Source organism: Lithobates pipiens, unplaced genomic scaffold, assembly GCF_037356315.1.
Source record: "Lithobates pipiens isolate NorthernLeopardFrog02 unplaced genomic scaffold, aLitPip1_a1.2 Scaffold_18, whole genome shotgun sequence".
Classification (NCBI taxonomy): domain Eukaryota; kingdom Metazoa; phylum Chordata; class Amphibia; order Anura; family Ranidae; genus Lithobates; species Lithobates pipiens.
In genome coordinates this window covers 407,198,925-407,221,524 of record NW_027507758.1, presented here as the reverse complement: position 1 = coordinate 407,221,524, position 22,600 = coordinate 407,198,925, and the positions used below count along the sequence as shown (strand labels likewise).

The following is a 22,600-nucleotide window of genomic DNA, read 5'->3' as shown; positions in this document are numbered from 1 at the left end:
TGAACAACACCATTATGTTTCCGGGTGTGTGGCGTTTTTTCTTTCCTTTTGGTTGCATTTACATCAACCACCAGAATGTCATATCTGTGAACATAACGCGTTGTTAACATCTCCCCGCCCTTTCACAGCTCCCATGGGAAAAAGAAGTTGACTTCTGGACAGGCTCTGGGGAGACCCTCTGTATGTTACCATATATATTGCTGCACATAAGCGTGCCCTCTATTCAACTGGACTACATTTCCGGTGAGAGTTGACCAGCATTTGGCACTACCTGTAAGTTACTGATATTGAGATATACTCATACATACATGGCTCTCCTCCTGCCCTTTCCCCTTTCCTCTTTTTTTTATATCTTTTTTTTATTATTATTATTGTTACCATTCATTAATTCATTTTTATCTCCAGATACCTACCTGCGCCTCTCCCGAGGAAGCAAGAATTACCTCACAAAACGAGTAGAGATCATTCGCGAAGCAGCTCTAGATCATTTGGGGTATCTGTATGGTGCTTTCAGGTCCCGCATATCAATTGTTTTTCATATGAACTCTATGCAGCACCATTCATGTTCATCATTTATGTCTTCTTTATTATTGTGGTACATGTGTTTTTAAATGTATTATAATAAACAATAAATTCATATTTTTACATTTACAGTCTGAGGTATGACTCTTTAAAAGTCCCGTGGGCAAAATGTTTTTTCTGTGTTTCTGTGTTTTTACGAGTAGTGCTATGCCTGCAGCTACGACTTACAGACAGACGTTAAATTAGGAATTGGGAACTGTTTATTTTCCATTATTTTCTCACACAGCTTTCCTCATCTACTGTTCAAAAAGAAATCCTTCAGGGTATACTGCAAAAGTCTTCTTCTGTTTCACTCTACATCAGTAAAATACTTATTACTTAAGGTCTTTCCAAGGCTGGAGTTATTTAAAAGAAAATAATAAAAATCTCATTTGAGTGTAATGAAAGCTGTTTCTTTGCTTTATTTTAAAACAAAATCATTGCTTAGGCCGGGTTCACACTGGTATGACAAACGTGCCGACATTGGGAGCTCATGAAGTGTGAAAATCAATGTTTCCCTATGGGAGCTGTCTTAACTGGTCCGACACAAGTCGGTCCGACTTTGAAAATGCTCCCTGTACTACTTTGTTCTGACTTTGCTCCTACTTCAGCCCATTGACTATCATTAAAGTTGGATCAAAGTCGGATCGCCGTTTTGCATGATCTGACTTTGGCATGCGATTTGTGCTGATGATCTTGAGGGGGAACTCCACGCCAAATTTTAAATAAAAAAACGGCATGGGTTCCCCCTCCAGGGGCATACCAGGCCCTTGGGTCTGGTATGGATTTTAAGGGGAACCCCCTATGCCCAAAATACATACCAGACCCTTATCCTAGCATGTAGCCCGGACGATCAGGAAGAGGGGTGGGGACGAGTGAGCATCCCCTCCTGAACCATACCAGGCCGCATGCCCTCAACATGGGGGGGTGGGTGCTTTGTGGAAGGGGGCGCCCTTGTCCTCATGTTGATAAGGACAAGGGCCTCTTCCCGACAACCCTGGCCATTGGTTGTCTGGGTCTGCGGGTGGGTGGCTCATCGGAATCCAGGTGCCCCCTTTAATAAGGTGGCCCCAACATCCCAGCCCCCTGCCCTATGTGAATGAGTATGGGGTACATTGTACCCCTACCTATTCACCTGGGGAAAAAAATGTCAATAAAAAAAAACATATTAGACAGGTTTTCAAAGTCATTTATTAGGCAGCTCCGGGGGTATTTTTCCGACTTCGGGGGTCTCTTCCGACTTCTCCACGCTCTCCGGTTCTTCTTCCGCTCTCCGGTGCCTTCTGCCAGGCTCCTCCGCTATCTTCTGCTCTTTGATTCAGTTCGCATTGTGCGCTATATAAGTATTTCATTCATTCATTAATTTGCCCACTCTTTTGCTAGTGTTGGCCCGGTTTTCTCCGCCTTCTTCTTCCCTCTTCTCTTCTTCCGATGTTTACTCGACACTCTCTCCCACTGTAATGCCGTGTGCACAGTGCGCAACAACTTATATAGGGCCGCCCCTTTTGATGTCACCGCCCCATCATGCCCCTGATAAGCCCCCCGCCCACAGTCCCCGACAACCAATGGCCAGGATTGTCGGGAAGAGGCCCTTGTACTCATCAACATGGGGGCCCCCTGCCCCAAAGCACCCACCCCCCATGTTGAGGGCATGCGGCCTGATGCGGTTCAGGAGGGGGGTCGCTCGTCCCACCCTCTTTCCTGACTGGTTGGGCAGCGTATATATAGATATAGATATATATCGCTCTCTCTCTCTCTCTCTCTATATATATATATATATATGAGAGAGAGAGATCTATATATATATATATATATATATACACACACACTATATTACCAAAAGTATTGGGGCGCCTGCCTTTGCACACACATGGACTGGCATCCCAGTCTGTAGGGTTCAATATTGAATGGGCGGCACAGTGGTGTAGTGGTTAGCACTGTCACCTAGCAGTAAAAAGGGTTGCTGGTTCGAATCCCAACCATGACACTACCTGCCTGGAGTTTGCATGTTCTCCCTGTGCCTGCGTGGGTTTCCTCTGGGTACTCCGGTTTCCTCCCACACTCCAAAGACATGCAGGTAGGTTAATTGGCTTCTGTCCAAAATTGGCCTTAGTATATGAATGGACCTTAGATTGTGGGCTCCTTGAGGGTAGGGACCAATGTGAGTGTGCAATGTACAGGGATAGGGGTAGACACTCACTCAGGTTGAACTGGATGGACTGGTGTCTTTATTCAACCTTACTAACTATGAAACTATGAAACTATGAATTGGCCCACCCTTTGCAGCTAGAACAGCTTCAGCTCTTCTGGGAAGGCTGTCCACAAAAGTTTAGGAGTGGAAGGTTGGGTATGGGAATGTTTGACCATTCTTCCAGAAGTTCTTCCAGAAATGCACTTCTGGAAGAATGGTCAAACATTCCCATAGACAAACTCCTAAATCTTGTGGACAGCCTTCCCAGAAGAGTTGAAGCTGTTATAGCTCCATAGGGTGGGCCAACTTAATTCTGAACCCTACGGACTAAGACTGGGATGCCATCAAAGACAGGTGTCTCTATACTTTTGGTTATATAGTGTGTGTGTGTGTGTGTGTGTGTGTGTGTGTGTGTGTGTGTGTGTGTGTGTGTGTATATATATATATATATATAAAGTTTCTTAGAAAGGGTTAAAAAAGAATGACCTCTTTGCCACCTTTTAGCACATACATTTTATTGCAGGAGTTGCTGTTTCATTTACTGTGTCAAGTGCTCTGACCCCTTTCAGTGTGTAGCCCCTGGTGTGTGCTGAGCAATAGATTCTTACTGCTAGGGTTTAGCCTGCAGTCTCCTTCATTGGTATCTCACATATTTCCAGTAGTCTCATCTTGTGCTGTGATATATGCTGTGTGATTTGCATGTAAGGGCCTTGGTAATGCCATACCTCTATTCAATCATATTCTGAAAGTAATAAAGAGTGGGAATATCAGCCTTAGCTATAAATGGACCGCAACCTGACAGGCATGTTAATGATATTTCAGCAGCTTTTGCTTTGTATTTATTTACCATGGCCAATTTAACATCTCACCAGCTATTTGCACTTGAGGGAATATTTGCTGTTAATCATGGAACGGGTTGTTTTCGAGAAAGATGTTGCATGTGGCATTATTAGATACAGTGATAACTCGCTCCCAAAGCCCTGATACATTTTATTTTCTGGCCATGTTTTTAATATACTTTCCTCAAAGGGGCTCCTTCAGCCTTGATGACAGCTTTTGCTTGGCTTATTATATATCTGAGAAAATGTATTGCATCCTTAGTGTGGATGTATGTGTGGATAATGTGGATGAAAATTGCAACCCTTGTATTACAGAAGAAAAATGGCAGCTTACTATTTAATCAAAGGGAATTAGTAGATTATAATGGAAACAAAGTGAATGATGTGTTGATGCAGCATATTCTGTAATGAAGTACAGGGAACACTAAACAATTCACCTTTGTTCTAACACACAAACCTACAATCTGCATAGAGGAGCAAAAATGACAACACCGGCTTTTCTATGTTGGAATATATTGGTAACCAAGGGTGGGATCCTGTTAATAGTCCATAGCTATACTATTAAATTGTGTTTTCATCTGGATGATACTGTTTACCTCTTCCCTCACTTCCCTTAGATACATGGGACACAGGAAATCCTAAAACGCTGCAGTTGGGTCCAAAGGTGTTTTTTTTTGTCATTCAGTCTTGTAAATGTCTCTAACTACCCCTTACTGACTCCTGTCTATTGATCAATAAGGCTGGGTTCACATATGTGCGAATTTGATGCGTTTTTCACTGTATCCCATTTGCATGACATGCGAGTGTGACCGACTCTCAATGGAGCCAGTTCACACATGTCCGGGGAGGCCGCAGTGCGAATTCCAAAAGGGTCCTGTGCATTTTTAAATCTGGTTCAGGTGCAAATTCAGGCAAAAATTCACACGTAAACTGGTGATTAGGAACGCACAGTGATTAAGCACCACAAGGATTGAGCACAGAAGTGTGAAACGCGTCTGCTGACCCTTCATAGGTTGCGTGTGTTATGTGGCATATCTCTCATTTCTATTTTTCCATAATAAAAGGAACTGTTTTTACTCTCTGGAAGTGCCGCCATCTCTTTCTTTTCTACCTGCATATGGGGTTTACAGACCCAGGCAGGCATCCAAGATTTTTTGGCAGCTGAAGATCTCATAGCATTTGGAGCGGTGCTCACCCCATTTTCCTTTCCCAGGAACGCACTGGGCCCCAGGCTGGAAACCACGGGCACGCATATGTAAACCCGACCTAATGGGTACCTTAAATTGAACCTATACACACATTTTTATAAAAAACTATGTTATCTGTGTTGCTTTAAATAACAAAGAGTAATGAAAGCCCTGTTATATACATTTATGAATGGCTGACCTATCAGAAGCAGTAACATCTCTTTTGGCAGATTGCTGCACTGGATTTGCTACAGTCCTGGATACATTTCGGAGGCCTTTGCACTTGGTGGATAACATCAGTCATTGTGATATTTGATTTTCACCTTTAATCACTTGACTGATAGTATAGACCTTCATATTTTTAGAGAACCTTGAGAAGTTTCTTCAAAAAATGTAAATATGTCCGTCCTCCTAAATCTTTTTAGCCCCTTTCCACCGACCCCTCACACATATGCGGCCTCATGGAAGTGTTTTTTTTTCAGTGAGGCCACATATATGCATATCTCCCCTTGTGCTGGGAGCATGATGTACAGCAGGCTCCCAGCACAGAGAACGGGGTCTCACCAAGAGCCCTGGGTCTTGTAATAATGATCGGACCCAGGACTGTCGGTTCAAAGTCACCTAATCGTTGCGATAGTTTCTGATTGGCTATGACAGTGACCTGTTACTGTCAGCCTGCCCCTGTGTTTACTTCCTCTTCTGAATGAAGAGAAACATATATGGGACAGCACAAAGGACTCAAGAGTTAAATAAAGAGACATAACACAATTTATTTCATGCTGGCTATAATGGCCATGCCGTTTATTAAGGGGTAACCCAAAATTGAACAATAATAATCCATAACCAGCAATATATTTAATATTAAAGTTACATAACCATAAATCATGTATTTATTAATACTATCACCTAGTCCATCCAGAACTGAACTGGATGACAAACCCCCACTAACAAACGCCATGACAGAAAATTCAATATATGGGAAGGTGGGTGGGAGCAGCATGGGGCTCTGTCTTCAGCGGAGTCTCCTCAGAGCTGGAAAGCCATCAGTTTTTATACCTTGTGCCTGGCTCCATCCCGCCTGATTTAACCAAACAGTACCCGTTGCTATGCTGCTCCACATTCTGCCGTCACCTGGAGCAACCTATAATGAGAAGAGGGGAGGGGAGAAGAGAACTGGGGAAGGAAAGACAGCCCTCTGTACTGCTCCATGGAGCCCCGCATAAGCGCTAGGGGCTCAGCCATTGTATCTTCCTCTTCTTGCAGGAGAGGAAATGTAAACAAACCAAAGTGTGTAAAAGAAAAAAACAAAACAAATGCAAATTAAAAATAAAGAATAAAAAAAAAGAAAGAAAGAAAAAAAAAACAAGATCAAGGTTTGCCAGGGCTAGTGTTAGGGTCACGGTCACGGTCAAAGGTCACGGTCAGCATATTTTGGGTAGTATTTAAAAAAAATTCAAAATGTGCACCATTGTTTCTGGACTGTACTATGGGCACAAACAACAACTAACATACACATATGTGGTATTATTGCAATAGTCCAGAGCAGGAGAATTTAATTTGGATTGTTCTTTGGTGGTAAATTATAACAATAGCAAGAAATATACGGCTAAATAGATTTTTTTTTTTATTATTTTAGGCCAGTTTTCCTTTGATAATAAAAAATAGATCAGGAGATATCCGTTGCCATTTACCACCAAAAGAAAGCCCACTTCCTCTTTATACACGTTATAATCCACCTGGATACACTTAATAGCTGTGACAACATGTACAATTTTACTAACACATGACAAAGTTGCAAAATTGTGCTTAGGCATTTAGATTTGTTTTACCTTTAGGCGTGAAAGGGTTAAAGGGAATATAAAGTCTATTTTTAAAATTAAAATAAAAAAGAGGTTATACTTACCTGATCTGTGCAACAATATTGCACAGAGCAGTCCCTTACCTCCTCTTCTGGAGTCCCTCGCTGGTGCTGTTCACTCATTCTTCTTCCATGTCCCTCCCTTAGCAAGCCAGGTACTAAAGAGGCACCTGTGCGGGTACACTTCCAAGCCAAGCTGTGTGCATCCATAGACAAACACAGTGCCGGTAAGCCATGCCCCTGCTCCCAGGAGTTTGATTGACAGCAGGAGGAGCCTATGGCTCCACTGCCCTCAGTGTTTCCTGTGAAACCAAGAAGAGAGGAGAGCAGTGCTACAACCGAGACAACGCTAGATTGTTGACAGGAGTCAGGTAAGTGTTTAGGGATGGGGGTGGATAGTTAGTGGGGTGTTTTTTACCTTAATGAAGGGAATGCATTAAGGTAAAAAAAAAAACAGTTTGACTGTAGAACCACTTTCATTATCCGCCATTGCAAAGCTGTTAATATTGATTAATGTTAACATTTGGCCATAGGTCTTTGTGATAGCTTAGGTGAATGTTTAAAAAAAAGATATGCTTTTCCCCTAACTCCTCAACAAATGCTGTCACAAACTTGTTTCTCAATCCTGTTTCCTGCCTCAATCCCGTGACATTTCTCCATTCTGCAGGAACTATGGGACTTCAGAAATAGACCTTATAGCAGAGATGATAAAAATAAAGTCTAGTAAGGGCCGGTTCACACAGGGGGCGATGCGAGGCGACACGACTTGCCTCGCCGCGACCTGACAAGTCGCCCCCGTTCTGTACAATGGAACCGTTCTGAGAGGAGCGACTCGAGTCACTCCGACTCAGAAAAAAGGTTCCTGTACTACTTTTGGGCGACCTCAGGGTGACTTGCATTGACTTCTATACAGAAGTCATTTGCAAGTCGCCGCTGAGGTCACGGCAGGTCGCGGCGAGGCAAGTCGGTGTCGCCTCGCATCGCCCCCTGTGTGAACCGGCCCTAACAATCTCTTTTATGTCTTAGAAGTGGAAGTCTTGTGATCCTCTGCAGTATGTTAAGAATTCAAATGTCACTACTTCATTGTAGATGAACAATTGCTGCACCCCCTAAAACTACATGTCCCAGCAGAGATTATGGCACTGGATTAAGTTCATGTCTGTAGGTAGTTATATACAGGCCTTTTTTTCTCAAACAATAGGTGCTGGAACTCAACCACAGCCCCCCAAATCCCCTCCCCCCACACACACCCTCCAAATCACATCAAATAGTGCATGTGGTCAGTGAAATTTCACGAACAGTAGGAGGGTCTTAAAGGGGCATTACATACCAGGATTGCAGTACATACAGAGTGCAGAGCTGTCACTTGTAAACACAGAAACCAGACTTCTGTGTTTACAAGTGATTGTTGTGAGCAGCCTCCCCCCCAAGAGTCTGAGACAGAGGTGGTGGAACTGAGTTTCACCAAGTTCCTCCTGAAAAAAAGCCCTGGTTATATAGATTTCAGTACCACCCTATCCATGGCACTCATCCATACAAAGCAAGTGTGATCAGGCATACAAGTTAAAGGGGTTGTAAACCCTCATTATTGGAATAAAAATAACAAACATGCCTATACTTACCTGCTCTGTGCAATCGTTTAGCACAGAGCAACCACGATCCTCTTTTTCTGGGGTGCCTCGCTGGCACTCCAGGCCCCTCCTTTTCATCAGGTGCCCCCATGGAAAGCTGTTTTCCTTGGGGGCACCCTTGTGGGGGTCGATTGAGTTCTGATGCTGTGTCCATTGACACAAACATCTGGACTCAGCCCCGCTCCCGTGTCACCAGATTTGATTGACAGCAGTGGGAGCCTATGGCTGGAGCTGCTGTGCTTGTGCACATCACTGGATCGGACCAGGCTCAGGTAAGAAAAAGTGGGGGTCTGGGAGTAGCTGCAGCACAGGTTTATGGGCATTCCTGTGGGTGGTACAACCAGCAGAGATTCATGCCTCACCCCTTTCTAGGCTGAGTGATCTATCACCATTATGAATGAATAACCTCCATTGCATGTTCATTCATAATAGTAAAAGATCTTTTAGAACTTCAGCCCTGTGTAATGTATCTGCTGATGCCCTGGTGTGTACAAATGGCCACAAATAGATTATAGTGAGCATCAGCTCTGAGTAATCCTTTACTAATATGAAGGAAAAAGCAGTGCTGGGCATTTATTTATAACAGTGAGAGATTGCTCAGCGCTGCGGTGCTGTGTGTCTATCAGCAGCTGCATTTACACATATATAGTCTGCCAAATGGATCACACCATGCTGCAGCACTGTGTGAGCTTTCACTGTTTTGAATGAGCCATCAGCATTGTTGGAACCTGTGCTGCATATAATACGCAGCCCAACAGCACTGATCGCTCATTAATAAAACTGAAATGTCATACAGCACTTGCAGCACTATGTGCACTAAGCAGCTGTGGGAAATGTCTTCTTCTTTTTTTTGTGAATGGCAACACTGGTCTCCAGAGTTGTTCCTGCTGCCAAAGACCAGAGCTGTCAATCACAAATCTGTCCCCTCACTAGCAGCATTGTCCGATGGGAGAATATCTGCCCCAACATATTATTTAGATACTAAAGCCTTGTACACACGATCAGATTTTCCACAGACAAAACTTCTGACTTTTGTCTGAAGGCGTGTGCCTGGATTTTGTCTTGCATACAAACGGAAAGGAATTGTTGGCCAATAACCACGAACATACTGATGCACTACGTGGTTTTTCAGCTCTTTAGTGCCACCCTTTGAGCTCCTTCTGCTAATTTTGTGTTAGTAGAAGTTTGGTGAGTGTTGATTTGTGCTTTTTATTTAGCGCTTTTCATTTAGCGCTTTTTAGTTTACGCTTTTAATTTTGTGCTTTTCAGTTTGTTTCTGAACGGCCGTTCATCAACCAGACATGTTGCGGAATTAGAGGAGATAATGTATTACTTATTATTGGTCTTGGAGTTATTGCTTTGACCCAAGTCCAGTCCAGTAACAGGTGGAGTTCTTGGACCAAAAAGTGGTCGCTTTATTAATTGTGACCAATTATGTCATATGCCTTTGCCGCGGGAGCTCCAGGAGAATAATCTGGAAGATTTTTGGAATTATCTCCAGATGACTGACCCCTGCTTTCACCAACTCTTGGCATTGTTCACCCCCTATATTAAGAAGCAGGACACATGCATGAGGCTTTTATTTTATTTTTTGGTTGAATAATAATGATTTGATTTGTTATATTTTCTAAATTTTTGTATACATAGAATGCACTTTTTGGTTAATTGGCAGATAGCATGTCTAATTTTCTTTTTCTTTTTTTTTTTATAAATATATATAAGTGCAGTGCTAATTAATGAAAAATAAAAAAGATTTTAGTGAAAAATCTCTAACAATTGGCATGAAGCTGAAATGATTCCTAGTAAAGCACTCAGAATAATATTAAATACAAAAAACAAACAAAAACAAACCTAAACTAAAAGTAATAGTGACAAAACTCTTAGCCCTTGTACACACGGTCGGAGATTCCATCTGAATGTTTGCTATCGGACCGATTTGTCGGATATTCCGAATGTGTGTGGTCTGCATCGGACTGTTTCCGTCGGAATATCCGACGGACCAATTTTTCCAACTTGCCGGTAAAATTTTCCGACAAAATGCTCCTATCGGACATACTCCGATCATGTGTAGCCTACTCCGACGGACAAAGTGCCACGCATGCTCAGATCAAATTCCTAGACCAAAGCTATTGGCTACTAGCCTGAACGTAGTCCCGTCGTAACGAAATAACGTCATCACGTTATGTACAATCGGATTTTCCGACAACTTAGTCCGACCGTGTGTATGCAACATCACTTCCGGACCTCTTCCGGAATTAATCCATCGGAATTACTCAGACGGATTTGGTTGTCGGAATCCCCGACCATGTGTACAAGGGCTTAGAGAGAAAACTAAAGGAGTCACCCAAAAAAATGATCAAAATCAGTGACAATGTGTGTAAATTAGACAGCGTGATCACTGAAATTATACAAACCAGTGCATTAATGAAATCACATGCTGTTAAGTGAACATAAAGTGCAGTTGATGCTCCGTACAAATAATTATATAAACAGTGTATTAATCAGTTCCCAAATTAATACATAAAACAAAGTCCATAAAGTGCAAATGCTGCTCCAAACAGGTTGACAGTGAAAAGATACCAGATCCAAGGTGAATCACACCAAAGTGAGTATCAAAGCCTCTTACCAGCTGCAGATGACTGCCCTAAAGATAGTCTCACCAAGCATTAGGGAAAAAAAGATTCAGGTCTCCCCCACAACCTATAACGCCTTCCACAGCTGAAGAGATGACTGTTTCGCTGATGAGAGAAAAACAGAAATGGCTTCCATAGCGTAGTATTTTTCTGCAAATTTTAATAAAGTAAAAGAATTGAACTACAGGATAGATCATCATCAAACAGTGTATTAGCAATCAAGCGGATTCGGAATTTTGCGGCGTCTCCACAGTATTCCGTTCGCCTACCAACCATCAGGCTTTTTGCTTAGTGCTGGCAGCTTTATACTATTTGAGTGTTCTGTTTACCTTCTTGGTTTTATTTTATTTCTTTTTTTTAATGCACAATAAAAAAAAATTGTGGAGAATAATACTAAAATGTGTTTTACTTCAAATGACAGTTTGGGAGTAGGCAGTTACATTTTAAAAAATACAATGTAAAATTGACAAGGGACATAGTTGTATCTTTGATCTTAAAAACTATGGGATAATGGTGTTGTGGTAACTTGCCAATTTGCCCAAAAAATAAAAGCATAATAGTATTATTCATGATATCACTAGAAAAAAAAAAAGCCTTTGAAAATTAGTTTGCAATAACTCCATCAGTATCACCAGCAAAGCAGCTTCATTATTATCCGATTAAAGAAGAGAATTGTGCGCTTCATTTCAAGATTTCATAATTTGCCACGTCACAAATGTTAATTCTCCATTACGGGCACTAGTTTACAAGACCAACTGCTTCTGGGTCATCCTTGCTTCCAGGCATGCGTGTTTGTACTTTGGACTTTTGTCCGACTTGTATACACACGCTCGGAAAATCCGACAACAGACATTTGTCTATGGAAGATTTTAAAACCTGCCATCCAACATATTTCTGTGGAAAATCTGAAAACAATTGTCTGATGAAGCATACAAACGGTCGGATTTTCCACCAAAAGCCTGTCATCACATTCCCGTCGGAAAATCCGATCATGTGTACGTGGCTTAAGAGACAATTATGAATGGGACCAAGTGCTATATGCACTTTGTTCTATAGGAGTGAAAAATATTAAAATGTTTATTGATAGATCTTCTTTAAAACACAAAAGTGTGCCTAATGCTCTACCTGCTGGGTTTAGCAAAGAATACATAATGTTAAAATAAAATATTTCAAATTTACCAGACTAAAAAACCTTATTTTGGGGAATGACAGTGCTGGTCTCCTGAGTTGCTCCTCTGCTAGAGATCAGTGACAACAATCACAAGCCTTTCTAGTAGGGTAGCAGCAATACCGTTTTTTTAATCAGCGGATATGAGTACCGATACTTTTGGTCAAGTACTGGCCGATACTGAGTACTGATACTCTGCGATGCGATTTGCATCTATATAAAAAAAATTGTCGCAAATCACACGGCATGCGGTTTGAATAGTAATACAATGAGATTCCCCCCACTGCTAATGTGTTGTGTATAGAAAGGAAAAAACACCATCTCGCGGGCAATTTAAGCACTTTTTTAGGACTCACAGTACATATCTGGCCACATGCAAAATAATCTACATACAGTAGGTGTCCCAGTTCACTAATGATAGCAAATCAGGGCCACTGGAGATGCTCACAGGGCTGAAGGAGAAGTTCTGGGACCCTGTGGGTATAGGGCAGATGAGATGTCAGCTTGGGGGCAGACTGTCTCTACATCTCCTCAAACCTGTGAGCATCTCCAGTGGCCGTGATTTGCTATCATCGGTGGACTAGGACACTTATATAGATTATTTTGCATGTGACCAAAAATGTACTGTGAGTTCTTAAATTTTTTTTAACCTGCCCATTAGATGGTGCTTTTCCCTTTCTATACACACACACAGGAGCGGTGGGGGAAAATGCATACGATTTGGATAGGAATCACACTTCATTCCTGTTTAAATAAAATGTGAGCAGTGCAGTTTGCACCCATTTGTTTTGTATGGATGCAACTCGCACTGCAAAGCATCTGTTTCTGTATCAGGAGCATTTGTACAAGTTCCGAAACTCACGCAAATGCTTGCTAGCAGCGCCGATGCCGGTATCAGTGCATTCCTACTTTCTAGTAGTGCTGTTGGATGGGCAAAATACTTGTCCAAGCATGCTGCATTGACACATAGGGACAAATCTGAATGGGAAAAAGTACTATATACTGTAGCACTTGGTCCTGTGCTAGGGTGGTAAAAACATAAAAAATATTTAATGATAGATCTTTAAAACATGACTAAGAGCCTAAAGCTCTATCTGCTGAGTATATAAATGAATACGCAATATTAATATGAAATATTTCATATTTACCTCCCTAAGAAAAAGACATTTAAATATTTGTTTTTGTAATACTGACCAAAAAGACGGAAAAATTTACAAATCAACTACAAAGTTCTTTTAAGGCAGAGCTAATTACATTTTAGAAACAAGTAGCAATTAAATATTTGTATGAAATTCCAGAGACTTACAGTTCCTGTAACGCGTGATTATTGTCACAGTGATTGTTATTATCAGCCATGTGACTGTTATTTTTAGTCAGCTGCTTGCTTAAAATACCAGTCCATGTGACAGATTGCTATAGATTGTTAATTCAGACTAATCTCACTAAACTCCAGTAACATCTGCAATGAGGTGACTAGACTCCTTATAGTTATAAATCATTTATAGGTGTAATTTCTGGTAAAACAAGAAAAAGACACTTTTAAACAGGCATTCATATTTTTTACTGTGATTTGCCCATTGTGATTTTTGATGCTTTTTTTTACAATCCAACAAAATGTTTGATTGGTAATTTCGCCAATTGTTTTGTATGTAGGTCATGGGATTGCGACAGACCAATGGAGCTATAGTTATTACCAGGAGAGACTGAGTGATAAGCAATGTTTTGTGGAAATCAGTGGAGCTGAACAAGCACAAAGACGTTCAAAACCAATTAAAAATAAACATGACTTAGAATAATACTTTTAATGAACACAAAGCATTAAACATACAGATGATATCATGTAAACTAAATTAAATTGCGCTGTCTAAAATAGCGTACCACATGTGTGCTTACATTAACCACTTCAGCCCTGGACCATTTTGCTGGTCAAAGACCAGACCACGTTTTGCAATTCGGCACTGCGTCGCTTTAACTGACAATTGCGCGCTTGTGCGACGTGGATCCCAAACAAAATTGACGTCCTTTTTTTCCCACAAATAGAGCTTTCTTTTGGTGGTATTTGATCACCCCTGCAGCTTTTTTTTTTCGCGCTAATAGAGCGACAATTTTGAAAAAAACACATTATTTTTTACTTTTTGTTATAATAAATATCCCCCAAAAATATATAAAAAATGTTTTCCCTCAGTTTAGGCTGATACGTATTCTTCTACATATTTTTGGTAAAAAAAATCTCAATAGGCGATTATTGATTGGTTTGCACAAAAGTTATAGCGTTTACAAAATAGGGGATAGTTTTATGGCATTTTTAGTAATATTTTTTTTTTACTAGTAATGGCGGCGATCAGCGATTTTTATTGTGACTGCGACATTATAGCGGACACATCGGACATTTTTGACACATTTTTGGGACCATTGTCATTTATAAAGCAATCACTGCTATATAAATGCAGTGATTCCTGTGTAAATGACACTGGCAGTGAAGGGGTTAACCAGTGGGTGGCAGTGTAGGGGTTAAGTGTTCCTAGGGGTGTGTTTCAATCCCATGGAGCAGAGAGGCAGAACGGGGAAATGCTGTTTACAACGGCATTTCCTCGTTCAGCCACCCCGTGAGATGATCACGGGTATGCCCGCGGTAATCGAGTTCCGCGACCGGACTCACGGGGGTTCCCGACCAGCACGCGAGCGCGCCACCGGCGGCGCGCTCGCGATGGCAGGGCAACATTAAAGATTGGACGTACCTGTACGCCAATATGCCTGCCCGTGCCATTCTGCCGACGTACATCGGCGTGCGCTGGTCGGGAACCGGTTAAAAACACAACTGCATTCCTTAACCACTTTTAGACCGGACCATTTTGCTGGTAAATGACCAGAGGTCTTTTTACAATTTGGCACTGCGCTGCTTTAACTGGTAATTGCGCGGCCATGCAATGTTGTACCCAAGCGAAATTTGCGTCCTTTTCTTCCCACAAATAGAGCTTTCTTTTAAAGGTATTTGACTGACTCTGCGATTTTTATTTTTTGCCATATAAACGTAAAAAGACCGCAAATTTTGAAAAAAAATGATATTTTCTACTTTTTGTTATTAGAAAAATCCAATAAACTCAATTTTAGCCATACATTTAGGCCAAAATGTATTCAGCCACATGTCTTTGGTAAAAAAAAAGTCAATAACTGTATATTTATTGGTTTGCGCAAAAGTTGTCACATCTACAAACTAAGGTACATTTTCTGGAATTTACGCAGCTTTTAGTTTATGACTGCCTATCTCATTTCTTGAGGTGCTAAAATGGCAGGGCAGTACAAAACCCCCCCCAAATGACCCCATTTTGGAAAGTAGACACCCTAAGGAAATTGATAAGAGGCATGTTGAGCCCATTGAATATTTTATTTTTTTGCCGCAAGCGATTGAATAATGACAAAAAAAAAAAAATATTTTTTTTTTTTACACAAAGTTGTCACTAAATGATATATTGCTCACACATGCCATGGTTATATGTGGAATTGTACCCCAAAATACATTTTGCTGCTTCTTCTGAGTACGGGGATACCACATGTGGTCGACTTTTTGGAAGCCTAGCCGCGTACGGGCCCCGAAAGCCAAGCACCGCCTTCAGGATTTCTAAGGGCATACATGTCATTTTACTCCTCACTACCTATCACAGTTTTGAAGGCCATAAAATGCCAAGATGGCACAAAACCCCCACAAATGACCCCATTTTAGAAAGTAGACACCCCAAGCTATTTGCTGAGAGGCATGTTGAGTCCATGGAATATTTTATATTTTGCCACAAGTTGCGGGAAAATTACAAACTTTATAAATTTTTCACAAAGTTGTCACTAAATGATATATTGCTCACGCATGCCATGGGCATATGTGAAATGACACCCCAAAATAAATTCTGCTGCTTCTCCTGAGTACGGGGATACCACATGTGTGGGATTTTTTGGGAGCCTAGCTGCGTACGGGGCCCCGAAAGCCAAGAACCGCCTTCAGGCTTTCTAAGGGCGTACATTTTTGATTTCACGCCTCACTACCTATTACAGTTTTGAAGGCCATAAAATGCCAAGATGGCACAAAACCCCCACAAATGACCCCATTTTAGAAAGTAGACACCCAAAGCTATTTGCTGAGAGGCATGTTGAGTCCATGGAATATTTTATATTTTGCCACAAGTTGCGGGAAAATTACAAACTTTTATTTTTTTTTATTTTTTTTCACAAAGTTGTCACTAAATGATATATTGCTCACACATGCCAGGGGCATATGTGAAATGACACCCCAAAATAAATTCTGCTGCTTCTCCTGAGTACGGGGATACCACATGTGTGGGACTTTTTGGGAGCCTAGTCGCGTACGGGGCCCCGAAAACCAAGAACCGCCTTCAGGATTTCTAAGGGTGTAAATTTTTGATTTCACACCTCACTACCTATCACAGTTTTGAAGGCCATAAAATGCCAAAATAGCACAAAACCCCCCAAAATGACCCCATTTTGGAAAGTAGACACCCCAAGCTATTTGCCGAGAGGCATGGTGAGTATTTTGCAGCTCTCATTTGTTTTTGAAAATGAAGAAAAAAAAAATAATGTATATTTTTTTTATTTTTTTCAATTTTCAAAACTTTGTGACAAAAACGAAGGTCTGCAAAATACTCACCATACCTCTCGGCAAATAGCTTGGGGTGTCTCCTTTCCAAAATGGGGTCACTTGGGGGGATTTTGTGCTATCTGGGCATTCCATGGCCTCCGAAACTGTGATAGGCAGTGAGGAATGAAATCAAAAATTTACACCCTTAGAAATCCTGAAGGTGGTGCTTGGATTTTGGGGTACCGTACGCGGTTAGGCTCCCAAAAGGTCTCACACTTGTGGTATCCCCGTACTCAGGAGAAGCAACAGAATGTATTTTGGGGTGTAATTTTACATATAACCATGGCATGTTTGAGCAATATATCATTTAATGACAACTTTGTGCAAAAAAAAAAAAAAATAATAATAATAATGTATTTTTTCCACAACTTTTGTCAAAATATAAAATATTCCATGGACTCGACATGCCTCTCAGCAAATAGCTTGGGGTGTCTACTTTCTAAAATGGGGTCATTTGGGGAGGTTTTGAACTGTCCTGGCATTTTATGCACAACATTTAGAAGCTTATGTCACACATCACCCACTCTTCTAACCACTTGAAGAAAAAGCCCTTTCTGACGCTTTTTGTTTACATGAAAAAATAATTTTTTTTGCAAGAAAATTACTTTCAACCCCCAAACATGAAGTGTTTTTTTAAAGCAAAAGCCCTACCGATTAAAATGGTGGGTGTTTCATTTTTTTTTTTCACACGGTATTTGCGCAGCGATTTTTCAAACGCATTTTTTGGGGAAAAAACACACTTTTTTTATTTTAATGCACTAAAAAATCACTATATTGCCCAAATGTTTGATGAAATAAAAAATATGATCTTAGGCCGAGTACATGGATACCAAACATGGCATGCTTTAAAATTGCGCAGAAACGTGCAGCGGCGACAAACTACGTACATTTTTAAAAGCCTTTAAATGCCTTTACAGGTGACCACTTTAGATTTACGGAGGAGGTCTACTGCTAAAATTAGTACCCTCGATCTGACCTTCGTGGTGATACCTCACATGCATGGTGCAATTGCTGTTTACATATGACACCAGACCAACGCTTGCGTTCGACGTTGCGCCTTAGCAGGGGGGGACAGGGGTGTTTTTTTTTTGTTTTGTTTTTATTATTTATTTTGCTTTTTTTTTTTTTTTTTTTAACTGTTCCTTTCATTTATATATATTTTTTTATGATTTTTATTGTTATCTCAGGGAATGTAAATATCCCCTATGATTGCAATAGGTAGTGACAGGTACTCTTTTTTGAAAAAATTAGGGTCTATCAGACCCTAAATCTCTCCTCTGTCCTCAAAGCATCTGACCACACCGAGATCGGTGTGATAAAATGCTTTCCCAATTTCCCAATGGCGCTGTTTACATCCCGCAAAATCTAAGTCATGAAATGCTCGTAGCTTCCGGTGTCTTAGGCCATAGAGATGATTGGAGCCATTCTGGTCTCTGATCAGCTCTATGGTCAGCTGGCGGAACCACCGGCTGCATTCTCAGGTTCCCTGTTGGGACAGGAGAGCCTGAGAAAACCATGGAAGATGGTGCGGGGGGGGGGGCATTCCCTCCCACTGCTTGTAAAAGTAGTCTAGAGGCTAATTAGCCACTAGGATTGCTTTTACATAAAAGCCGACCGCTGGCTGAAAAGAATGATACCAAGATGATACCTAAACCTGCAGGCATCATTCTGGTATGAGCACTCAAAGTCCCGCAACATACCAGTATGTTGCTGGAACTGGTTGGGCATATATTGTAATTTTTTTTTCATGCAGCCTGTGGGCTGAACGAAAAAAAAATATTGATCGGTGGGTATGCCCACCATTAGATACCTCCCTTCATCCACCCACTTCTAATGGTGGGCATACATGCACCATTTATATATGCCGAAGCATGGGGACATTCTCCCGCAAAAGGTAGGAGCAGATCGCTCCTCCACCCCTTATGCCCCCATGCTTCGGCATATATGCTCTTTTTTAACTGTGGTGGTGAAATCACCCCCGACAGTGCTGGAGTCGCGGCTTTATGTATCGTGGGAGCAAACGCTGTTGCTGTCAAGATAAATAAATCCGCGCTGCAACTGAATGGCGTACCTGCTAAGCAAATGATGGTTAACAATAAAACAAAGTAACATTACAGTATAACAGTAAGACGTACCATACCTGCAAAGCAAATACAAAAAAAAAATAGCAAAAAATAACACATTTAACACAATCTGTGCCTAAAATATATATATGCCGAAGCATGGGGGCATCCTCCCGAAAAAGGTAGGAGCAGATCGCTCCTCCACCCCGTATGCCCCCATGCTTCGGCATATATGCTCTTTTTTAACTGTGGTGGTGAAATCACCTCTGACAGCGCTGGAGTCGTGGCTTTACGTATCGTGGGAGCAAACGCTGTTGCTGTCAAGATAAATAAATCCACGCTACAGCTGAATGGCGTACCTGAAAACAAAAACTGGTTAACAATAAAACATTGCAGAATAGAATACAGTACAAAGGAGCAGAACAATAGAGAGAGAATAGAGAGAGAGAGAACAATAAAACGACAACTATTTTTGGTTTTTTTATTTTATTTTTTTTTTGGTTTTTTGTTTTTTTTTACTTTTTTTTTTTTTTAAACACTTTTTTATGTAACTTTAAGGCCGCGTACACACGGGCGGACTGTTCGCCTAACTTTGTTTGTCAAACAGTTTCGGCAAACAGTCCGCTCAAAATTAGCATGGACGGACATGGCCACACACGGCACTTTTTGAGCGGACTGTTTCAGCGAACTGTTTGCCAAACAGTTCGCTCAACTTTTGAAATGAACGGACTCGCCCACGTAAGGCGGAGGCAAATCCGCCCATTTCGAGCGCGTGTACAGGTAGGCGGGGCCCGCGAAGGAGACGTCGCGGGCTCCGCCGCCTGGAATGAACTTAAAGGGGAACCCCAACGCCGAAAAAAATCGGCGTGGGGGTTCCCTCAAAGTCCACAACAGACCCTTGTCCGAGCACGCTACCCGGCCGGCCAGGAAAGGGGGGCGAGCGAGCGCGCCCCCCCTCCTGAGCCGTACCAGGCCGCGTGCCCTCAACATGGGGGGGTGCCTTGGGGAAGGGGGGGCCGCGCGGCCCCCCCACCCCAAAGCACCTTGTCCCCATGTCGATGAGGGCAAGGGCCTCTTCCCGACAACCCTGGCCGTTGGTTGTCGGGGTCTGCGGGCGGGGGGCTTATCGGAATCCGGGAGCCCCCTTTAAGAAGGGGGCCCCCGGATACCGGCCCCCCACCCTATGTGAATGAGTATGGGGTACAATGTACCCCTACCCATTCACCTGTGAAATAAAGTACCAAAAAAAACACAACACAGAGAAAAAATATTTTATTGCACAGCTCCGGGGGTCTTCCGTCTTCGGGGGTCTTCTCGCCGGACTCCTCCGCTATCTTCGTGTAGCTCTTTTACTAGCGGAGGAGCCCGGCTTTCTTCCTCCCCGCCGCCGGCCTCTTCTCCCGACTTCGGGGGTCTTGTCCCCCTCTTCGGTTCTTCTGCCGGGCCACCGCGCCTTCTTGTAGCTCTTTTACAGGCGGTGGCCCGGTCTTCTGTCGCCGCTGCCTTCCGTTCTTCTGTCGCCGCCTTCGGTTCTTCTGCCGGGCCACCGCGCCTTCTTGTAGCTCTTTTACAGGCGGTGGCCCGGTCTTCTGTCACCGCTGTCGCTGTCGCCGTCGCCGCCTTCCGTTCTTGTTCTTCTTCTTGTTCTTCTTCTTCTTCCCCAGGAGATGTTGACACGTCGCTCTCTCCGGCCGGAATGCCAGAGCCGCGCTGTGCGGTCACTTATACAGTGACAATGGGGCGGTGTCACATGGTATATGTCACATGGGTTGGTCACATGGTGACCCCGCCAACTTACGATGTCATAGTCCCCATGTGACATCAACCCATGTGACCAACCCATGTGACATATACCATGTGACACCGCCCCATTGTCACTATATAAGTGACCGCACAGCGCGGCTCTGGCATTCCGGCCGGAGAGAGCGACGTGTCAACATCTCCTGGGGAAGAAGAAGAAGAACAAGAAGAAGAACAAGAACGGAAGGCGGCGACGGCGACAGCAACAGCGGCGACAGAAGACTGGGCCACCGCCTGTAAAAGAGCTACAAGAAGGCGCGGTGGCCCGGCAGAAGAACCGAAGGCGGCGACAGAAGAACGGAAGGCAGCGGCGACAGAAGACCGGGCCACCGCCTGTAAAAGAGCTACAAGAAGGCGCGGTGGCCCGGCAGAAGAACCGAAGAGGGGGACAAGACCCCCGAAGTCGGGAGAAGAGGCCGGCGGCGGGGAGGAAGAAAGCCGGGCTCCTCCGCTAGTAAAAGAGCTACACGAAGATAGCGGAGGAGTCCGGCGAGAAGACCCCCGAAGACGGAAGACCCCCGGAGCTGTGCAATAAAATATTTTTTCTCTGTGTTGTGTTTTTTTTGGTACTTTATTTCACAGGTGAATGGGTAGGGGTACATTGTACCCCATACTCATTCACATAGGGTGGGGGGCCGTTATCCGGGGGCCCCCTTCTTAAAGGGGGCTCCCGGATTCCGATAAGCCCCCCGCCCGCAGACCCCGACAACCAACGGCCAGGGTTGTCGGGAAGAGGCCCTTGTCCTCATCGACATGGGGACAAGGTGCTTTGGGGTGGCTTGGTACGGCTCAGGAGGGGGGGCGCGCTCGCTCGCCCCCCTTTCCTGGCCGGCCGGGTAGCGTGCTCGGACAAGGGTCTGTTGTGGACTTTGGGGGAACCCCCACGCCGATTTTTTTAGGCGTTGGGGTTCCCCTTTAAGCCCATTCTAGGCGGCGGAGCCCGCGACGTCTCCGTCGCGGGCCCCGCCTACCTTCACACGCGCTCGAAATGAGCAAACTTCCCTCCGAGCGGGAACAGTTTGCTCATTTCGAAAGTAGCCTACACACGGGCGGACTGTTCGCTCAAACACAGTTTCAGCGGACAGTTTTTCGGAATTTCCGAAAGACTTTGTCCGTCAAACTGTCCGCTGAAACTGTCCGCTGAAAGCCCACACACGAGCGGACTGTCCGCCCAAACACTGTTCAGCGGACAAGGTTGGGCGAACAGTCCGCCCGTGTGTACGCGGCCTAACACTTCTGTTGTAACAATTCCAGCGGTTTGGGTCTCTCAAAATGCGATGGCATCTTGGGAGACCCTGTGAACGTGTGCCTAGCCTGTGCAATGCTGTACCCTACTCTAAAACTCAACTAGTTCATGGTAGCGTTCAAAACATTCACCAATGCAAAGACCAGGATTGTCAGGACAGCGGGGACAATAATGACGGGTGTCACGCCTATATCCGCGCTTTCTGCAGACACGACATTTTCTTTGGGGGGCTCGTTGGGTAGGGGTACTCGGGATGACATAAGAATAATGCCTCTCATGCAGCCGGCTTACTGCATCTGGTTGGGGAACGTGAGGTGGAGCACCGCCTGGATACAGAAGGGCTCTGACGATATCCTCCTGGAATTTAAGGAAGGATCCAGTCCGTCCTGAAGCTTTGTGTAGTACATAAGCATTCAGTATAGCCAATTGGAATAAATAAACAGACACTTTTTTGTACCAGCGTCTGGCCTTACGGGCAATTAGATACGGCGCCAACAACTGGTCATTGAGGTCCACCCCTCCCATGTTAAGGTTATATTTGTGGACACAGAGGGGTTTCTCCACAATACCAGTCGCCGTAGGAATTTGGACCGTCGTGTCTGCATGAAGGGAGGTAAGAACGAAAACATTTTTATTATCCCTCCACTTCATAGCGAGCAAATTATTACTGCGCAAGCAGGCTCTCTCCCCCAGCCTAAGACGGGACTCTACAAGCCGCTGGGGAAAGCCCCGGTGATTAGGTCGCACGGTGCCACATGCTCCAATCTGCTGATCAAAC

The 22,600-nt window shown here is 43.5% G+C and overlaps 1 protein-coding gene across 2 annotated transcripts in view; it reads left to right on the top strand.

Annotated features, from left to right (window-relative positions):
• The window catches only part of KCNMB2 (potassium calcium-activated channel subfamily M regulatory beta subunit 2), an 828,748-nt gene that overhangs the window by 233,523 nt on the left and 572,625 nt on the right, over positions 1-22,600 (top strand). The gene's annotated exons all lie outside the window — the stretch shown is intronic.